General features: G+C 37.4%; 1 protein-coding gene across 4 annotated transcripts in view; it reads right to left on the minus strand.

Moving 5' to 3' along the window:
* LOC131804467 (protein sidekick-like) overlaps positions 1-21,187 on the minus strand; it is a 360,538-nt gene that overhangs the window by 275,030 nt on the left and 64,321 nt on the right. For 2 of the 4 annotated variants that reach the window (XM_059127398.1, XM_059127396.1), the window contains exon 3: positions 15,489-15,692. The exons of the other annotated variants lie outside the window; for them this stretch is intronic. The gene's annotated coding sequence lies outside the window, so the exon portion shown is untranslated. The remainder of the gene's footprint in view (positions 1-15,488; positions 15,693-21,187) is intronic. 4 annotated transcript variants of the gene reach the window in all.

The following is a 21,187-nucleotide window of genomic DNA, read 5'->3' on the forward strand; positions in this document are numbered from 1 at the left end:
AAAAGTACAATAACTTACACCGCAACTGAAAGAAAATAGACTCAAAAGAGCTAAAGAGTTGCTTCGCTTGGCCGAAAGTTGTGAACTGCCGAATTTTGTTTTCTCCGAAGAGAAAACATTCGTTGTCCAGCAATTTGCAAACAAACAAAATTATCGTGTTTACTTGCCAAAGAGGTCAGCTGAAAATGTGCACCTTCGGTTGGCCACCAGAACTCAAGCGCCGGCCATGGTTATGGTGTGGGCAGCCATAACAGCCGATGGTCGCTCTCCGCTCGTATTAATCGACCGTGGCATCAGAATAAATGCCGAATATTATCGCGAAAATATTCTGGAGGGTGTATTGAAGGGCACGCAAACATTTTGGCCGCAGACCTTGGACTTTCCAACAGGACTCAGCACCATCGAAACGCGCCACCCAAGAATGGTTACAAAATGAGGTTCCTCGTTTCATTTCCAGCGCACAATGGCCAGCAAAATCGGACCGAACCGGATACAAATCCGTTAGACTATTGTGTCTGGAGTATTTTAGAAAGCAAGGTTGACACTAAAAAATACCAAAGTGTCGATCACATCACGCAAGCGCTTCGCTGGGAATGGGCCAAAATACCGCAGAGCATCATTCAGGCAGCGTGTGACGGTTTTATTGGCTGTTTGAAGGCCATAATTCGTGCCAAAGGTGACCAATTTGAACAAATCTAAACTTTTTCTAAAATTTGATGCTATTTCCGACATTTTTTATTTCGTTTAATAAAATTTAAAAAAATGTAAAGCTTGTGGCTTTTTGCAGTTTTTTACCTCTACCTGTAAAGGTTTGCGAACGAATTTACGGGTGTAAGACTACCCTTCTTCCTTGGGAAGATAATTATTGTTGTGGCACGGTTAGTCGGACAACTAAATTACACCCTCAGCCATTTAGCTAGAGAGGGTATATATCATTTTATACCGCCAAAACGTGCGTCGTCGAAATAACGATGTTAGACGCTTAGTCTCTTTGGACTCAAATCCGTTACAGGACATTTGGAGTTGATCTCGGGATGTCCGTCCGTCTGGCTGACTGGTGTGTACGATAACTCTTAAATGGAGTATCGGATTTGATACAAACTTGGTATATCGTACTATTATTCTCAAACTTAGATCATTTTCTGAGATAGTCAATATCGGTCCACTCCTTGTGCCACACATTAACAAAATGTCAACATTTTCAAAGGAAATAATTACTTACACAGAAAGAGACAGGATAATTCGATTTTGACCTACTGTTGCAAATCTAAATATTTGCATCAGTGCTACGTCAGGTGGGAAAATATACAATATTGGTCCTCTCCATAAAGTAACTCCCACACAAAGGGTCAAAATGTTAAATATTTATAACTCTTATAAAATGATAAAATGATAGAGTCAGAAATGATAGTCCGATTCTCTTCAAATTACACACATCACAATATTCTTATTAACCTAATAGCTGGTTGAAGATATTGGTCCACTCCTTCTGGTACCTACCCCACCAAGGGTTAACATCTTTAATATCCTTCAAGTTTAGAAAACGGGAAATTAATATCCGATTTCATTCAGATTTGGTACATTTTGCTATTTCTTTCAAAACAAACTTTGTTATGAACATGGTAGATATCGGACCATTCCTTCTGGTACCTCCCCCACAAAGGGTCCAACATTTTGAATAACCAAAACTATTACAAAATCCGAAATAAGCATCCGTTTCTCTTCATATTTCTTGCCATATCTAAATATTTCTCTCAACCTGAGAAACCTTAGATGAATATGAAATTTATGATTTCGATTATGTTCGGTAATAAGTTGCGTTGAATTCTGGAGGGCTTCTTTGATAGTTTTATTGATATAAACTACGGTTTGTTGAAGATTTAAATAACAACTTTAGTGAGCCTCCTCTTTAAAAATATGGTCCAGAGGTCCTTATTATTGCAACTTCATCTTCGTTCGTCGTAAATTAGAATCATACCCTTACCCATACCACTGTGCAGTACTGAAACATTGTAGCAAACAGCTACCGTTTTGGCGCATTTCTTTACAAGTTAATCTCGATTGTGGTTGCTGTTGTTGCTATTGTTGTAGTTTGTTAAACGTTTGTTTTGTATATTGATTTAAAACGAAATTCATTAGGGTTTGAAATTAATTTTCATTTTTAATAATCAAATGATTTTATATGAGTTTTATAAGACGATTTTAATGTGTATAAATATCGTATATCAAATTAGTTTAATTGTAAAACGGCTTCTGTTTGATCAGCAACTGGCAGCAGACCAAACCTTCCCCCGCCACCCAGCCCATCAGCGCCCGCATTCTCCACCATCAAAGGTGATCAGCTATAAACAAGGTGTAGATGATGATACACAGAGAAACACACACACGACGCCATCAAGTGCGGCTGCGACAAAATTCCATCCATAATGGATACCGATTACCGACCGATACGAATGCGTGGATGTCTTTTGCCCGCCACAACAACATTTCGAGTTTCATTAACAATTTTGAATAAAACATTTTCTTTGTCGTCGTTTTGTTATTAATTAAGTTATTTACAGAAATTAACGTCTATATTTTGTATTCAAATATTTGACTTAAATTGAAATATGTATGTAGGTGAATGGTTAAGGTGGAGTTGGAGATGAACCTGTTGTTTTGGTAAATTAATAATAATTCGGAAATAAATATTTGGAGGAATGTGGTTTCGATTACTCTTCCCCAGGAAGAAAATGTGTTATGGAAGGAAATCTGTAGTTTTATCGGAAGGTAAATAAGAAATATTTTAATTGAGAGAAAATCAATGAAATTTAGAGAAAAAACTTGCGATATTTATTTATTTTTTTTTTTTATTTGTTATTATTTATTAAATAGATATTTTCATTACTTACTACATATTTTCGGGTCATAATCTGTGGTCATATTCTTTCTAAGGGCGTAAAACCCATTGTTTATGTCAATACTTTGGAGTAACGCTCATATAAAGGCACTTAGTACTTTTCGTACAAATGTAGTCCACACTACCCAAATCACCTCCATATCTCAATCCAAGATACCAACAAAGATCTTAGTATCAAATTTCAGGATTTCAGCTCTATTCCTTCAACCAATATTAAATTTAGTACTAATTAGTACTTTTCGAACAATTATAGTTCACGATTTTCAAAATACCTCCATATCTCAATTCGAGGTACCAACACAGATCTAATATCAAATTTCAGGATTTCAGCTTTATTCCTTCCTCCAATACCAAATTTAGTAGTAATTAATATTTTACGAACAATTATCGTACACATTTTAAAAACTACCTCCATATCTCAATCCGAAATACCAACAAAGATCTAATAACAAATTTCAGAATTTCAGCTCTATCCTTTTACCCAATTCCAAATTTAGTACAAATATAGTACGCATCGTAAATTTCGTAAAAATATAGTACGCATTTCCAAAGCCACCAACATATCTAAATTCCAGATACCAACAAAGACCTTAATATCAAATTTCAGGATTTCAGCCCTATTCCTTCACCCAATACCAAATTTAGTTCTAATTAGTACTTTTCGTACAAATATAGTACGCATTTCCTATGCCACCTCCATATTTCTATTCCAGATACAAACAGAGACCTCAATACCAAATTTGAGCATTCCAGCCCTATCCCTTCACCCAAAACCGAATTTAGTACCACTTAGTACATTTCGTACAAATATAGTACCAATTTCCTAAGCCACCTCCATATTTTCATTTCAGATACCAACAGAGACATCAATACCAAATTTGAATATCCAGTCCTATCCCTTCACCCAAAACCGAATTTAGTACCACTTAGTACATTTCGTAAAAATATGGTACGCATTTCCAAAGACACCTTTATATCTCAATTCCAGATACCAACAGAGATCTGAATATCATGTTTTTACCATTTACCTAATACCAAATTTTGTAACAATTAGTACCTTTCGAACAATTATCGTAAACATTACCAAAACTATCTCCAAATCTCAATTCCAGATACCAACAATTCCTAATATCAAATTTCAGGATTTCAGCTCTATCCCTTGACCCAATACCAAATTTAATATCATTTAGTAAATTTCGTACTAATATAGTACACATTTCCAAAATCATATCCATATCTCAACTCCAGATACCAACAGCGACCTGAATACCAAGTTTATGGATTCCAGCTCAATCCTTTGGCCCAATACCAAATTTAGTACCAATTAGGATTTTTCGAACTACTATTTTAAAAACTACCTCCATATATCAATCCAAGATACCAACAAAGATCTTAGTATCAAATTTCAGGATTTCAGTTCTATTCCTTCAACCAATATTAAATTTAGTACTAATTAGTACTTTTCGAACAATTATAGTTCACGATTTTCAAAATACCTCCATATCTCAATTCGAGGTACCAACACAGATCTAATATCAAATTTCAGGATTTCAGCTTTATTCCTTCCTCCAATACCAAATTTAGTAGTAATTAATATTTTACGAACAATTATCGTACACATTTTAAAAACTACCTCCATATCTCAATCCGAAATACCAACAAAGATCTAATAACAAATTTCAGAATTTCAGCTCTATCCTTTTACCCAATTCCAAATTTAGTACAAATATAGTACGCATCGTAAATTTCGTAAAAATATAGTACGCATTTCCAAAGCCACCAACATATCTAAATTCCAGATACAAACAGAGACCTCAATACCAAATTTGAGCATTCCAGCCCTGTCCCTTCACCCAAAACCGAATTTAGTACCACTTAGTACATTTCGTACAAATATAGTACCAATTTCCTAAGCCACCTCCATATTTTCATTTCAGATACCAACAGAGACATCAATACCAAATTTGAATATCCAGTCCTATCCCTTCACCCAAAACCGAATTTAGTACCACTTAGTACATTTCGTAAAAATATGGTACGCATTTCCAAAGACACCTTTATATCTCAATTCCAGATATAAACAGAGACCTCAATACCAAATTTCAAGATTTAAGTTCTACTCTTTCACAGACCTTAATAAGAAATTTGGGCATTTCAGCCCTATCCCTTCACCCAAGATCAAATTTAGTAGCACTTAGTACATTTCGTACAAATATAGTACGCATTTCAAAAGCCACCACCATATCTCAATCCCATTCCCAATATAAATATCAATTTTCAGAATTTTATATTTATCCCTTCACCCCATAGGAAATATAGTACCCTTTTGTACTTTTCGTACAATTATAGTACACATTTCTGAAAAGATTTCCGCTTCACATAAACGGCACAAATTTCAGATTTCAATCACTATCTGTACGCACAATACCAAATATAGCACTACGTAGTACTTTTCGTGCAACCACCTTTTTATGACAAATCTACCACCAACAGGGACCTCAATATAAACATTTCGAATTATCTGGCTCTTTTGTTCAACGGGAACGGAATTGTTCCAAACTTAGTACCATTTCGTACAGTTCTTACACTTAGTATACATTTCCAAAACCACCTCCTTACATCAACCCCACATCCAAGAATTGGTTCTCATACCAAATTTCAAAATTTTACCACTATCAGTTCACATAATTCTAAATAGTACCAAATTTAGTATATTTTAGTATTGTAGGTACACGTATTGTGAGAATTTCGAAAAAAAAACGCATCCCTTTGTCTATCCACCACATCGAAGACTCTAAATCCAAATTTCAGATTTCTAACTCTATTCTTTCTCCGGATACCAAAGATAATACTCTTGAGTACTTTTCGTACTTTTTTACGTATTTCCAAATGGCCAAAATTTTAGACTTTCTACTCAATCCCTTACCCAAAAACACATTTAGTACTTTTTAGTACTTATTTCCACAACCACCTTCAAATCTCAACCTTACACTCTAACAGTGATCCTAATGCCAAATTTCAGATCCGTTGGCGCAATATCAAATTTAGAACCACAACCACCACAATTATACCGAATTAGGTACAGTTGTCACATTTAGTGCACATTTCCGAAAACACCTACCTATATCAAGACTACATCCCAAACTTAATTTTTATACCAAGGGTCAAAATTTTACCTGTGTCCGTTCACGATACCCAAAAATATACGAAATGCAGCGCTTTTTAGTACTTTTAGTACGCTTTTAATCCAAATTTCCAAAAACCCAGACTTATCTCCTAGCCACCAACAATGACCCACATTTAATATGTCAAGATTCTAGCATCAGCCGTGTCGCCTGGGCGCTAATGGATTAGTCAGTCACCAATTTCGTAGTTTTTTAAATGTATAGAATAATTTCTCAAATTCTTTCAGAATTTTCAAACTCATTCCGAAAAGGCATTTCAAAATTCTCACAGCTACTTCTCTCTCCAAAAATCGTATAACACTGGGCGGCAAAAGATCAAAGTGCCAAAATGTGATCACATTAAACAAATCAATCTTCCATACCATCCCCGAACGACTCAAAGAAGAAGAAGAAGCAATAAAAGGAAATGAACTCCTCCGAAAATCAATTAGGGAAACAATACGAAATGCCAAAGGCATCAACGGTAACAACAGCGACCAACAGCTAATGGCGGCCATGGCAAATGCCAACCAAATCAAAAGTCATAAATGTCCTCATACATCACAGGATAAATGCAAAGACTGCAAAGACCGAAAATTTAACACAACATGACGCACACCAATACACACACACACACGCACATGTCTAGCAGTAGCAGGCTACACCAGTTGGACACGCACTTAGCACACCCTTGGCATTGTCAGGTTCAAATCAAACCGAGAAAGAAGAACTAATAATGAAATGACGGAGACCTGAACGACATTAGAAATACATTTGTGTCATACCGGAGGGAAGAAAGAAGGGAAAAAAAATATATAAAATTTTTGATGGACTTTTTGTTTTGATGTTCCACCATCAGCAGGGCATAAAGCGAAATAAAATATTGAGCGGATCCTTTGATCTTGCCAAGATATTATTGTTTGTGGCACAGTGATGTGAAACCTCGTTGAACTTGAGAAAAGATTACAAGGAATGGAGATTTTTCACCGGAAAAAATTAAGGTTTTTCCAAAATAAAAACTGTATCCAGGGATGCAGATTTTTCCGCAAGAAAAAATTTCATCCTTGCTACAATGCAGGCATGGCAGGCCTTCTATCTTCAAAATACTACTGGAGGGCTATCTATCGATAGAATCCCTCTGGGAGATCTTCAACCAAAAGAAGACCTTTAGGGGCCTTCTTTCTACAGAAAACCTTTGGCAGGCCTTCTATTAGCAGAAAACCTTTGGGGGACCTTCTATCTACAGTTGAATGATATGGGGCCTTATATCTTCAAAAGACTACTGGAAACCCCTCTATAAACAGAACCCATCTGGGAAGCGGTCTATCATCAAATGACCTTTGGGAGGCCTTCTATCTACAAAAATCCTCTGGGAGGCCTTCTATCTATAGAAGGTATATGAGAGGTCTTCTATCTATAGAACACCTCTCGGAAGTCTTCTATCTATAGAAGACCTCTGGGAGTTATTCTATCTATAGAAGACCTCTGGGAGGCCTTCATCTATAGAAGACCTCTGGGAAGTATTTTATCTATAGAAGACCTCTGGGAGGCCTTCCATATATAGAACACCTTTGGGGGGCCTTCTATAGATAGAAAACCTCTCAGAGACCTTCTATCTATAGGAAACCTCTGGGAGGTCCTCTATCTATAGAAGTCCTCTGGGAGGTTTTCTATCTATATAAGACCTCTGGGAGGTTTTCTATCTACAGAAGACCTATGGGAGGCCTTCTATCTACAGAGCCATTTTATCAGTGGAAGCCTCTGGGAGGTCTTCTATGGATTGATGTCGCTCCAGGAGTCTTCTATAGATAAAAGGCCCCTGTGAGGCCTTCTACACATATAGAACACCGCTGGGAAGTCTTCTACCTACAGAAGACCACTGGGAGGCCTTCTATCTATAGCAGACCGCTGGGAGGTCTTCTATCTACAGAAGACCTCTGGGAGGCCTGTAGGGAGATCATTTTATCTATATAAGATCTTTGGGAGGCCTTCTATCAAAAGAAAACCTATGGATGGCCTTCAACGTACAAAACACATGTGTGAAGCCCCCAATATTTGGAAGGAACTTTGAGAAGCTTCCCATGTATAGAAGACCTCTTGGATCCTTGTATCGTAACGCATTTCAGCTTGTTGCAACCACTGTCTAGTTGGATATTCAATTATAACCCCCTCCCCCTAAACATGATATCAATATAATCCTACTCCCAAAAAAAAACTGTCTACATAATTATGGTTTGTTATGCTCAGCAACTGAACAAATCAGATTATCCTCCGGTAAATTCTTCTCTTGTGATAAATCATACAAATCTTTATGATCCAAGGTTCATCACTGAGACCGCTGGTCACTGCTGCTGCCGCTGCTCTTTTGAAATCACAAAACTCACGAGTGTTTTAATGAAGTGTGTAATTTGTATACATATGCGGCTCATAATTTAACAGCCTGCAGCGCTATGCACTTTGATGTCCTTTTTTTCGGTTGGCAGTTCTTGTTGTTGCTGCTGTTGTCGAGGAGGATGTACCCTTAAGTCACCTGCCTTACCCGCCCAACTCTCAACGCTTTGGCTTCATATTGTACACCTACTTTGGCGTTTCCTGGGCAGTCGGCTTACTTTAATCTTTGGCTTAGTTTTTATGGTAGCCTCACCACGCATTAATCTTGCACTCAAATTTATGTACCTTCCATGAGCACTCACACACACACAGGGACACGCTTACACTTTCCGTTTTGATGGTGTGCAAACGTTATGGGCAGCTACTTCGTTACGCAGTTCCCTTAATTATGCCGAACGACCCTTCAATGATTGCTACTGACCATTCGACCGACCGGCCTGTCGGCCTTTGGAAGTGATTGTTCTTTCTGTTTTTGCTGCTTGACTCTTCTTAATCTTTTTACATTTTCTTCTTCTCCTTCTGCTTGGTGGTGTTATCGTTGAGCCTGAACAGGTGTGACGATTTCAATTATCCCGAATGATTTATTAGTTACTGAGTATATTTGTCACAGTTGTATAACTAATTGATGTGATGTGGCTGAGATTGTCGCTCTCGTCTTTTATGAGAGTATGTAAAATTGGGTAGGGGATTTTGTTAGGCCATTTCCAGAATTGCGTTTTTTTGCTGGTTTCAAAAGCAAATCAGTCAAATCAGTCAAGGACATAAGAGAGTCCGTCAAAGGCAAAAGGAATTTTAGCTACCACACACATTTCCGCCTTATACTTAGGCATTTATACGCTTGGTTCCAGGATACCCACCGAAAGAAATAAATGTTATTTTCGTTATTATACCCTCAGCCATATGGATACAGAGGGTATATATTATTTGATACGATAAGAGATTGAGTTAGAAGACTAAAATTTAGCATTAGGATCACCTTTTGTGCGGTTGGTTGATACATGGCGGGGAATTTGTAAATACTTACTACCAAGTACGAAAAGTACTAAATAGCATTAACTTTGGTATTTGGGAAAGGAATAGAGCAGGATATCTCAAATTGGGAGTGAGAGTATCTTATGTTGTGTTGTTTAGACAAACTAAAGGGTTCTAATCGAAATTCTAACAAAAAGTGTACCAAACGCACTTAAATACACTAAATTTTGTACCATTTGCAATTAATTGAACGGATAGTGGTAAAATCTTGAAATTTGGGTAGAGAAACAATTCGTGGAAAAGGGGTTAATGCAAGAAGGTGGTTTGGAAATGTGTACTAAGTGTAAGAACTGTACTGAATTGTACTAAATTTGTTACAATTCCTTTTTGGTGAACAGAAAATGCTGGTAAATTGAAATTTTGGTATTGGGGTCCATGTTGGTGGTAGGCGTGTGATAAATATGAGGCTTTGCACCACAAATAATAAATAGTACTATAATAATCTATAGAGGAACTCTGAGATGCCGTCTATCGATAGAAGACCTCTGGTAGGCCTTCTTCTTACAGAAGGCCTCTGGGAGACCTCCTATCATTAGAAGTCTTCTGGAAGACCTTCTATCTATAGAAGTCCTCTAGAAGGCCTTCGATCAACTGAAGGCATTTGGGAGACCTTCTATCTAGAACGCTATGAGCCTTCTATCTTCAAAAGACTACTGGAAGTCCCTCTAACTACAGAACCCCCCTGTGGGAAGCGGTCTATTATCCGATAACCTTTGGGAGGCCTTCTATACATTGAAGGCCTTCTATACATTGAAGGCCTTCTATCTATAGAAGATCTCTGGGAGTCCTATAATCAATAGAAAACTTTTAGGGGCCTTCCATCTGGGAAGCCTTATATCCATAGAAGACCTCTGGGAGGCATTCTCTCTATAGAAGACCTCTGGGAGGCCTTCTATGAACAGGAGACCTTTGAGAGGCCTTCTATCTGCATAGTTATTTTATCAGTAGAAACCTTTTAGGAGTCTTCTATCTTCAAAGGACTACTGGAAGTCCCTCTATCTACAGAACTCCTCTGAGAGGCCTTGTATTAACAGAAGACCTTTGGAGGGCCTACTGTCAACAAAAGACCTTTGGGAGGTCTTCTATCTACATAAGACCTCTGGGAGTCCTTTAATCAATAGAATACTTTTAGGGACCTCTAGGAGGTATTCTACATATAGAAGACCTCTGGGAGGCCTTACATCTATAGAGCCATTTTATCAGTAGAAGCCTTTTGAGGGCCTTCTATCTGAAGAAGACCGTCTGTCTGTCTGTTGTTATAACGCTATCTTTCGAACGAATTGATATAGAAGGCTAATATTTTGCACACGTGTGTATTTTGTCAGAAGGCAGGTAAAGTTCGAAAATGCGTCATATCGGTCAACGTCTTCGTATAGACCACTTATAATGGCACCACCTTTTTTCTTGGTATTTTGATTATATAATCGACATTATTTTCTCGGGAACTATTTCAAATTTCGTATTTAAAGTTGGCAATGGGTACTACAGGCTATGACAGAAAATTGTCTATGCAGGTCCACGTGTTCGTATAGCCCTCATATAACGATACCTCCCGGTGTTCGGAATTATTTCAAATTTCGTATTTGAAGTTCGGAATCGTACCATAGCCAATGGCTAAAAAGTATAATAAAAAAGTAGTATAAGTTTATAGAGTAATACTTTAACCGAATTTCTCCGAATTCGATGGATTTGCTTCTAGACTTAATTCGGTCCGATTTACCAAAATTCAGGACTGTTGGACTAATATTTGCCATTTGGTGCACAATTAACTCGAAATCGGTTGAAAATATATATGGGACCTATATCTAAATCTGAATCGATTTGGGTTGTATCTGATAACTGGTACCAAATATTATTGTTGTCGAGCCCCTTAAGTAAACACCAAATATATATACAAATATATGGGAGCATAGATGAACCGATTTGTACCCAATCGGATATGCCACTAAATTTAGTCGGATATGCCAAAGTTCAGGTAATTTGGACTGATATTGATCATTTGGTATACAATTAACCCGAAATCGGTTGAAGATATATATGGGAGCTATATCCAAATCTAAACCGATCTTGACAAAATTTGATACACTTATTTCGGAGTTGTATCTGATATCTGGTACCAAATATAATTAAAACCCCAAATATTGATGAAACATACACATGGGAGCTATAGCTATATCTGAACCGATTTTCTTCAAATTTGATTTACTAGCGTCTAGACTGAATTCGGTGTGATGTACCAAAAAAGGTAATTTGGACTTATATTAGCCAATTAATGCACAATTAACTCGAAATCGGTTGAAGATATATGGGAGCAATATCTAAATCTGATCCGATTATCGTAGGGTTCGTCCTTGGGCCAAACAAATATTGTTTGCAAAATTTCATCTCACATGTTCACAAGAATACGTGGACGTACGGACTGACATGCATAAATCGACTCAGAAAGTGATTCTATGAAGATCCTCAAAAGTAACTATTGGTCTATTTCGTCTCCAAAGACATAATCCCTTACCAATATGTGGTGTAACAGATTTTTTTCCATGAAAAAGTCTTCGAAAGTAGTACAACGTCATACCAACAACCCAAATTATTTACAGAGCAAAACTTTTCGCTTTTAGTTCGGTTTAATGACTAAAAACATTAACTTTTATATGAAACACTGTTCTCGTACAAAATCAAGAGGATACTTCTAAGCCAATTGTTATAATTCTTTTTAATCGTATGTTTTGAATGTAGAATTGTAAGTATTTCAATTAGTAATAAAATATACCATTATAAATTATATGTTTGTTTGGTTTTAATTTCCATCTTAAAACAGTCATTATTGCCTCTTCAAATAATAACAGAGTTACAACAGGTCAGCTCCACTCGGATCAAAGACAAAAAGGATTAACTTAAAAACTAATAAAAGATTTCTTTTGACTTTTCATTTCAATATTAACATTGTCTTCTTAACCAGACCGGCAATCTTGGTGGCCATGGTGTAATAAATAATGCCGGTATTTAAACCGAGGCATAAATGGCCGATTCTACGAAAGTCGATTATAAATTTCAAAAGACAATTTGTTAAATCAATTGACCAATGCCGCGGAGTTGATGTTTAGGGCCAGCCATCCAATTTCAACTTGCTACATGGTGTGGCACATTGTAACATGCAACGGATATGAAACTCATACGGGCGTCGCATAATGACGCTGACGATTAAATGTTTGTAAGGCGATTGTAAACAATTCTCAGCGGGATGCCATGGCCGTAGCCATAGGGATTCTTCCGTGGCTAAGAACATCAGTCCAAACAAACCGACCAACAGCAACAATGCACCAGCCATTGTTGTGATGCTTTAAACCTAACTCTACTTTACAAAGGCCACACATACGCATGTGCATACGATCGATTGGTCTAGCTCTCGCTGATGTTGGTGGCATCCCAAGAATGACTCTTTTGTAAGTGTTAATCATCGATGGAAAAAACGTCATAATATTGTCTTGTTAATCTTGTCAAATCTTTCCCAGGCAGATGATTTCAAACCCCCCTCTGCGAGGTGTTTAGTTCGCATGCGTAGCATGGCCTTTGATGTCGATGCCGATTTGAATGGTGTTCGTATTCAAAGAATTACGAATTGAATCACTCACTGTCTTTGACCGCTGGACAAAAGAAGAACTACGAAATAAGTTATTAAGAATATTGGTGAGCTCTTGGAAGATTATGATCACCGGCCCTATAAAACTTTAGTGTGATGGAAAAATAATTTTTGTCGGTGTTTATAAATAAAAGAATTTTGGAAAATTGTTTGTATTAAATTGAATATTGTGATGAAAAAGGGTCTATATATCTTCGGATTTATTTGGAAAACTACTAACTAGCTGGTAGATGTTTAAATAATGTAGATGGCCGAGAGAACTCTCTGGAAGATAATACTGTGCTACAATAAATAATGACTACAGCAGAGTATAAAAGTAGAGCCAAACAAGTAAACAAATGCTATAGTCGTGCGAGGACGACTATGCTTATTTAGTAGAGCTCCCGTAACAACAGAATTTATTTTAAGTAGATCATGCCACCTATTAATTTTTGGCTTTAGAGCAGTTATAATTTGGTTTCAGAGGGACCTAATATATGGGAGGCACATCCAATTCTGAATCGATTTTAATGATGATATCACTTCGAGAAGTATTATATTATGAAATATGTATCGGAACCGAGTCCCGAAATTCACTACATTTGGGCTGATATTTGCACAAAAAACCTGAAATCGGATTAAGGATATATATCGGAGCTATATCCAAAGCTTAGCCGATCTCGATAAAATTTTTCCAAGGTATTTCCGAGCTCTATAAGATATCTGGTACCAATTATCATTGTTGTCGAATGCATCTTACGTATGTGAGGGTCTTAAACACCAAATCGTATGAAACATATACAGGGTTGCCCATATTCGACGGACCCATCTGGCAACGCCATAACTTTTGACAGAGATGTCACATCGCTTAATGACATATCGCGTTTGAAGCGTCAGTCCAAGCAGATTTTTGAACCAATACACGCCACGCGAGCGCTCTGAAATAGTTGAAATTTACATTCAACAAAAGAAGTCAATTGTGAAAAAAAAATGTGAGAAGTGCGCCTTCTAAGAACACCATTAAGCGTTTATACGAAAAAGGTCTTTCTAATCCGAAGAGGTCATATAAAAGTCGACCAAGGCGATCGGCCGAGAATATCGCTGCCGGGCCAGTGTTGAGAGGTCCCCAAGAACATCCCAAAAACGCCGTTCTCAGCAGTTGGGCATGGCTCGGTCCACTTTACAACGGATATTTGCATTGATTTGCATTTGTTCCCGCACAAAATTCAATTGACGTAAAGAATGTTGCCTGCGGACAAGCCTTGTCGATTGGAATGGGCCCAAAGGTCCGTCGAATATGGGCAACCCTGTATATGGGAGCTATAGCTATATCTGAACCGATTTTGTATGTACTTGCTTGTAGGCTGAATTCGGTTGGATGTGCCGAAATTCAGGTCATTTGGACCTGACGTTGGTCATTTGGTGGACAATTTACCCGAAATCGGTTGAAAATACATGTGGGACCTATATTTAAATTAGATCCGATTATCACCAATTTCAATGGGGTTCGTCCTTGGGCCAAATTTCATCTCAATCGGATAATAAGTGCTGGACTGGCATGAATAAATCGACTCAGAAGTGATTCTAGTGAATATCCTCAAAAGTAACTATGGGTCTTTCTCTCTTCCTTCTCCATGTTACAAACAAATCCACAAAGACAGAAAACCCACTACCACTATGTGGTGTAGGCTATAAAAAGAAGACATACGACCAAAACATTCCTCCTATTTATATCTGCAATATTGCCGAAGATAATGCATACCTAAAATGTACGGATTCCGAGCAATCTTAATTGAAAATTTTTCAAAAAGGGGGTGGGGGGTAAAGGGGTAACTTGGGTTACTTTGCAATGTAAAACTTTAAACTGCCTAGACACATGTCGTGTTTTTCAGGTCTGCTGGATTTTATGAATGAATATCGTGAAGAGGGATCGGGATGTCATCCATAGCTATAAGTACCTCTAGATGTCCTCTTCAGCTAGTAAACCTCGTAGAAGTCTTGTAGACATAAACTCATGTAAAGGCCTTCCGATAATAGGAGACGTTGTAGAGGTATTTCATTGATACATGATTGTCTGGGAAGTCTTTGATTGCTAAAAGACCTTCTGGTAGTCATTTTGTCTTCCACAGATAAAAGGACTTCTAAAGGACTTTTTAATAGTTAGCAGTCTTTTTAAAGGTAAAACAACTATGCTATGTTGCTCATTTTTTTCACGACTATATGTTAAGCTTTGGACCAACCTACAACGGAGCAACGTGATTAGGGAAAAATAATTAGATTTAGGTCCTTTATTTCCTACTTGGACATTTAGATCCTCAGCGCAATTCTTGATAATTAAATGAATTAATAGCAACGTTTGGAAAACATAAACTCAAGGTCTTACCGGTTTTCTCTGTAAAATTAACTAAATCCGTAATGTATTTATTTACATCGAAAATAGACAAGAGCAGAATGTCATTTACTGTAGCATTTGCTCCGGACTTCCGCATGGATACCGCCTAAAATAGACAAGAGCAGAATGTCATTTACTGTAGCATTTGCTCCGGACTTCCGCATGGCAACCGCCATGAAGGTATCATCTGGTATTCTGTAAAAAAAATCAGAATGTGATCTAAATAATTATTTATGCATATCCACATACAATATTATGATCAAATATGCTGCATTAGCATCTAAAATTCCAAAAAAATGCTTATGTAAATATGTATAGTGACATAATTTCGAAAATACGCCAACAGCCTATTGGAATTTTGTATTTATTTGCTCAAAATCAACATCCTCTCGTGTAACAAAGATTACCCATTGTTTTGTTGTTTTTTTTTTTCGAAACCACTACTTCCCAAAAGTTAACAAAATTCATCGACAACAACAACAATTTTTATAACTGTTATCCAATTTGTATAACCAATATTGAGAATATTTGATGTTTGCCGCTTTATAAGATATCACAACAAAAACAACATCAATAGCAAGTACAACAACTTCGGAAATTGCTCAATTTCTTCATTTTCTATACAAATACAAACACCGGCAGCCAGCTACGTTTACACTTTACTTTTAGACCCCAAAACAAAAGCGGAAAGAACAGAGAAGACACCAAACATGAGAAATAAGAAGAAAACAACAACAAAAACAGCACAGCAGCACCTCAAAAGTAATTAACTTTTTTTCTTTCCATGCAGCTACCGAAATACGCCGCCAATGAGTGTGCTGCTTCGTATAATCTTGGTCTTTGCACGGAAATCATCACTTAACCAACACGCCATTACAGTTGGGGATGAAAATATGGCAGAGCTTACAATGGCGTTTCTTAGAAATAAAAATCTTCCTTGGATAAAAGGCATCCTGAATGATAGAAGTCCTTAAAAAGGCCTTAAATAGATAAAAGACTGGTAAAAGGTCTTCAATACATAGAAGTGTTCTAAAGGTCTTCTATTCATAAGAGACCTCCCAAACGTCTTCCAAGCTCTGAAGGTCCTCTGATTAAAGAAAAGCTCTTCTATACATAGAAGACCTCCTAAAGGTCTCCTACACATAGAATATGTCCTAAAAGTCTTCTACACATAGAAGACCTCGTTAAGGTCTTGTTTATATAAGAGACCTCCCAAAGGTCTTCTATACAAAGGAGACCTCCTAAAGGACCTTCTGAAGGTCGTCTATACAGGGTTGTCCATATTCGACGGACCCATCTGGCAACGCCATAACTTTTGACAGAGATGTCACATCGCTTAATGACATACCCCTTTTGAAGCGTCAGTCCAAGCAGATTTTTACCATGAACCAATACACGCCACGCGAGCGCTCTGAAATAGTTGAAATTTACAAGAAATCAATTGTGAAAACTCAACGTGCTTTTAAAACATTAAAAAATGTGAGAAGTGAGCCTTCTAAGAACACCATTAAGCGTTTATACGAAAAATTTTCGACTGGTAAGGCTCTTTCTAATCCGAAGAGGCCATATAAAAGTCGACCAAGGCGATCGGCCGAGAATATCGCTGCCGTACGAGCCAGTGTTGAGAGGTCCCCAAGAACATCCCAAAAACGCCGTTCTCAGCAGTTGGGCATGGCTCGGTCCACTTTACAACGGATTATTCGCATTGATTTGCATTTGTTCCCGTACAAAATTAAATTGACGCAAAGAATGTTGCCTGCGGACGATTGGCAACCCTAAAGGTGTTCTACAGACAGAATACCTGCTAACGGTCTTCAATATATAGAAGATCTTCTATAAGTCTCCTCAAGGTCTTCTATGCATAGAAGACCTCCTAAAGGTATTTTATACACAGGAGACATTCTATACACTGAAATCCTCCTAAAGGTCTTCTATACATACGCATAAGACCTCCTAAAGGTCTTCAATACACAGAAGACCTCCTAAAGGTCTTCAATGCACAGAAGACCTTCCAAAGGTCTTCTATATTTAGAAGACCTCCTAAAGGTCTTCTATACATAGAAGGCCTTCCAAAAGGACTCCTACTGATAGCAAACCTCGAAAAGGGGGTTCTACAGATATTCTATATACAGAAGACCTCATAGAGGTCTTCTATACATAAAAGACCTCCTAGAGGTCTTCAATATATAGAAGAAATCCTTAAAGTCTTCCATGTTTGGAAGACCTCCTAAAAATCGTCAGCATATAGAAGACATCCCAAAGGCCTCCAAAAGTTCTTCTTTACACAGAAGACCTCCTAAAGGTCTTCTACACATAGAGTAACTCCTGAAGGTCTTATATACCTAGAAGACCTCCTGAAGGTCTTCTATACATAGAAGACCCCCAAATGTTTTCTATACATAGAAGACCTCCAAAAAGATGTCCTCCTAAAGGCCTTCCATACATAGAAGACCTCCGAAAGGTCTTTTATAGATAGGAGACCTTGACGATCCCTAAAGTTTCTATACATAGAAGACCTCCAATGGTCTTCTGTACATTGAAGGTCTCCCAAAGGTCTTTTAAACAATTAAGATCTCCTAAAGGTCTTCTTCAATAAAAAAAAAACCCTTCAAACGTCTTATATTCAGAGAACTCCTCCTAAAGCTCTTCTGTATACAGAGGATCTCAGAAATGTTTTCTATTCATAGAATTTTCTATCTTCGTAAGAACATATAAAGGCCTGCATGTGCTAAAATTGTTTTCATAACTCTTCTCTGGACAAATGACCACAATTTTGTCTCCCCTTGACCAAGAGTTGCTAATAATGAGCATCTATGGTTATTGTGGATAATTAAATGTGTATTTACTGGCGAACTTATCCCAAAGATGTACTTATACAGAGACTTTCATATATATACATACACACGCACACATCACTAACCCACTCAATATAATTCTAGGTCATTTGGGGAAGAAATAAAGAAGAACGATATCGTCATCATAACACTTTGTCTTATAAATAATAAAAATAAGTATGTAATGGTGTCATACCGTATAATATCAAGCCAGGAGATACTTAACATCAAATGTTGCTGCCACTTCAGTTCATCTGCCAGCCTTTTGTAACCACATATGATCACCAGAATTGCCATTGCTGAAAGTTCATTAACGAATGCTGCTGCTGCTGCGGCTGAATGCGGCGAAAAAGTGGTTAACTTTATTACCACTTCCACTCGATGGCAACAAACGATGAAAATTAAGAAATCGTTTTGTATTTAAAACTCAATCCAATTTTTAATAAATGCATTTATTAACTCATTTTCCTTTTCGGTGTCGTTAATTTTTTCGTCAATAAAAATTAAATGAAAGAGCCAAAGAGCCGAAGAAAAAAATGTGTAATAACTCGAAGCCATTTAAGGAGGAAGGAAAAAAATGGTACATTAACGAAAGATAAAATTAAGTTGAATTTTTAAAGACTACTCTAGGATATATTGTTGCTCTTTAAATGTTCGGTGTCCATTGAACTCCGTGGAACAACACATTGTTATTAAGATGGCTAGAATGGTGTTAAAATGTGGAACTTTAAAAATATATATTGATTATCCGGAATTAAATGGAATTTTATTGATCGTTAAAGATCAAAGAATTTTAGTTGCGTTGAAGAAATAAATCGAAATATAAACCAAACTGATAAGATGAAACTGTAACGGTTGCCTCTCAGTCGACAAATCAACCTACGTTCCAAAAGGGGATGGAAGGTCTAATTTAATTTGGTCATAAAATTTACAAAATGGTCTGGTATTATCTAAGTCTTCTCTGGAAGCCCTGTCCGATCTTAGAAAAAAATATGATTTGGTCTTAAATAAAACAATGTCTACTGGCATTCTATATCAAATGCTCATAGAAGATGGAAGAACTTCTGACCTTCTTCATGGGCCGCAACAACAGAGAGGAACTCTGGATTTTATAATTCAATTCTTATTGGAACAAAAAGGATTTCCTAAATTACAAAAAAAGATTAATTTGTAGAACACCAAAATTCGGCGAATAATGAAGCTAAAATCATCAAAGTACCGAATATAGGGGGGCAATACGAAGACGTGGGCCTGCACAGACACTTTTCTGTCATATGCTGTAGTATCCATTACGAACTTCAAATGCCAAATTTGAAACAATTCCGATGAATAATATGGCTAAAATCATCAAAATACCGAATATCGGCAGGTACCGTTACATGGGGGCTATACGAAGACGTGGACCTGCACAGACAATTTTCTGTCTTCGGATGAAGTATAGATTACAAACATAAAATACCAAATTTGAAATATTTTCAGTGAATAATGTCGTAAAGTCATCAAAATATTGAATATTGAGAGGTGCCTCCATATGGGGGCTATACGAAGGCGTTGTCCTACATAGCCCATTTTCAATACCAAAAGTCCTGCAGACATAATATACATTTGAGTAAAATGTTATCAACCTACTTCATTACGTTCGGAAGCTATAGTGATTTACACAGACAGACAGACGGACGGACAGGGCTAAATCGTCTTAGAATTTTACGCTGGTCAAGACAGGGTGAGATGAAAAAAAGTGCAACTAACTTTAGACTGTTGTCATTTCTAAGCCACTGGTTCGACAGATGTTAAAATTATTCCAGTGACAGCTCTTTATATTGTTTACAAGCGTACAAAAGCATTTTGGTGAGAATTTTCCAGAAAAAAAGTTATTCGTGATGGAATTCAAGCGTGATAGTGAGATTTCTTTATATTTGGCTGGAAACCCACAAGTGGTTACGGTTAGAGCACTCCAGCATTTAAATGTGAATAAATCTCTTGTGTCTCCATCCATCGTTACCGTGATACTGGTAGCGTAGCCCGGCGTCAAGGAAATGGACGAAAGAAAACAGCAACATAAGCAGAAACGGTTCTACAAATAAATAACCGACTTGATCGAAACCCGCGTCGCAATGGCCGAAAAATGGCTCGAGAGATGAACATATCGCGATATTCCAGTCGGCAAATATTGAAAAATGAGCTCGGGGTAAAGCCGTTGAAATTCCTAAGAACTGCAAGAACTTACACAGCAAAAGAAAGAAATTAGACTCAAAAGATCTGAAGAGTTGCTTCGCTTGGTCGAAAGTAGTGAACTACCGAATTTGGTTTTCTCCGATGAGAAAACATTCGTTGTCCAGCAGTTTGTAAAACAACAAAATGATCGTGTTTACTTGCCAAAGAGGTCAGCTGAAAATGTCCACCTTCGATTGGCCACCAGAACTCAAGCGCCGGCCATGGTGATGGTGTGGGCCACCATAACTCAGCACAATCACACTCAGCACCCGCCACTCAAGAATAGTTACAAAATGAGGTTCTTCGTTTCATTTCCAGCGCACAATTGCCACCAAAATCTCCGGATACCAATCCGTTGGACTATTGTGTCTGGAGTATTTTGGAAAGCAAGGTTGTCACAAAAAAATACCAAAGTGTCGATCACCTCAAGCAAGCGCTTCGCCGGGAATGGAGCAAAATACCGAGCAACATTCGTGCAGCGTGTGACGGTTTCATTGGCCGTTTGAAGGCCATAATTCATGCCAAAGGTGACCAATTCAAACAAATATAAACTTATTCTAAAATTTGATGCTATTTCCGACTTTTTTGCTTTCGTTCAATAAAATGTACAAAAAAATGTAAAAATTATGGCGTTGACTTTGT

This window comes from Musca domestica, unplaced genomic scaffold (genome assembly GCF_030504385.1).
Source record: "Musca domestica strain aabys unplaced genomic scaffold, Musca_domestica.polishedcontigs.V.1.1 45, whole genome shotgun sequence".
Lineage (NCBI taxonomy): Eukaryota > Metazoa > Arthropoda > Insecta > Diptera > Muscidae > Musca > Musca domestica.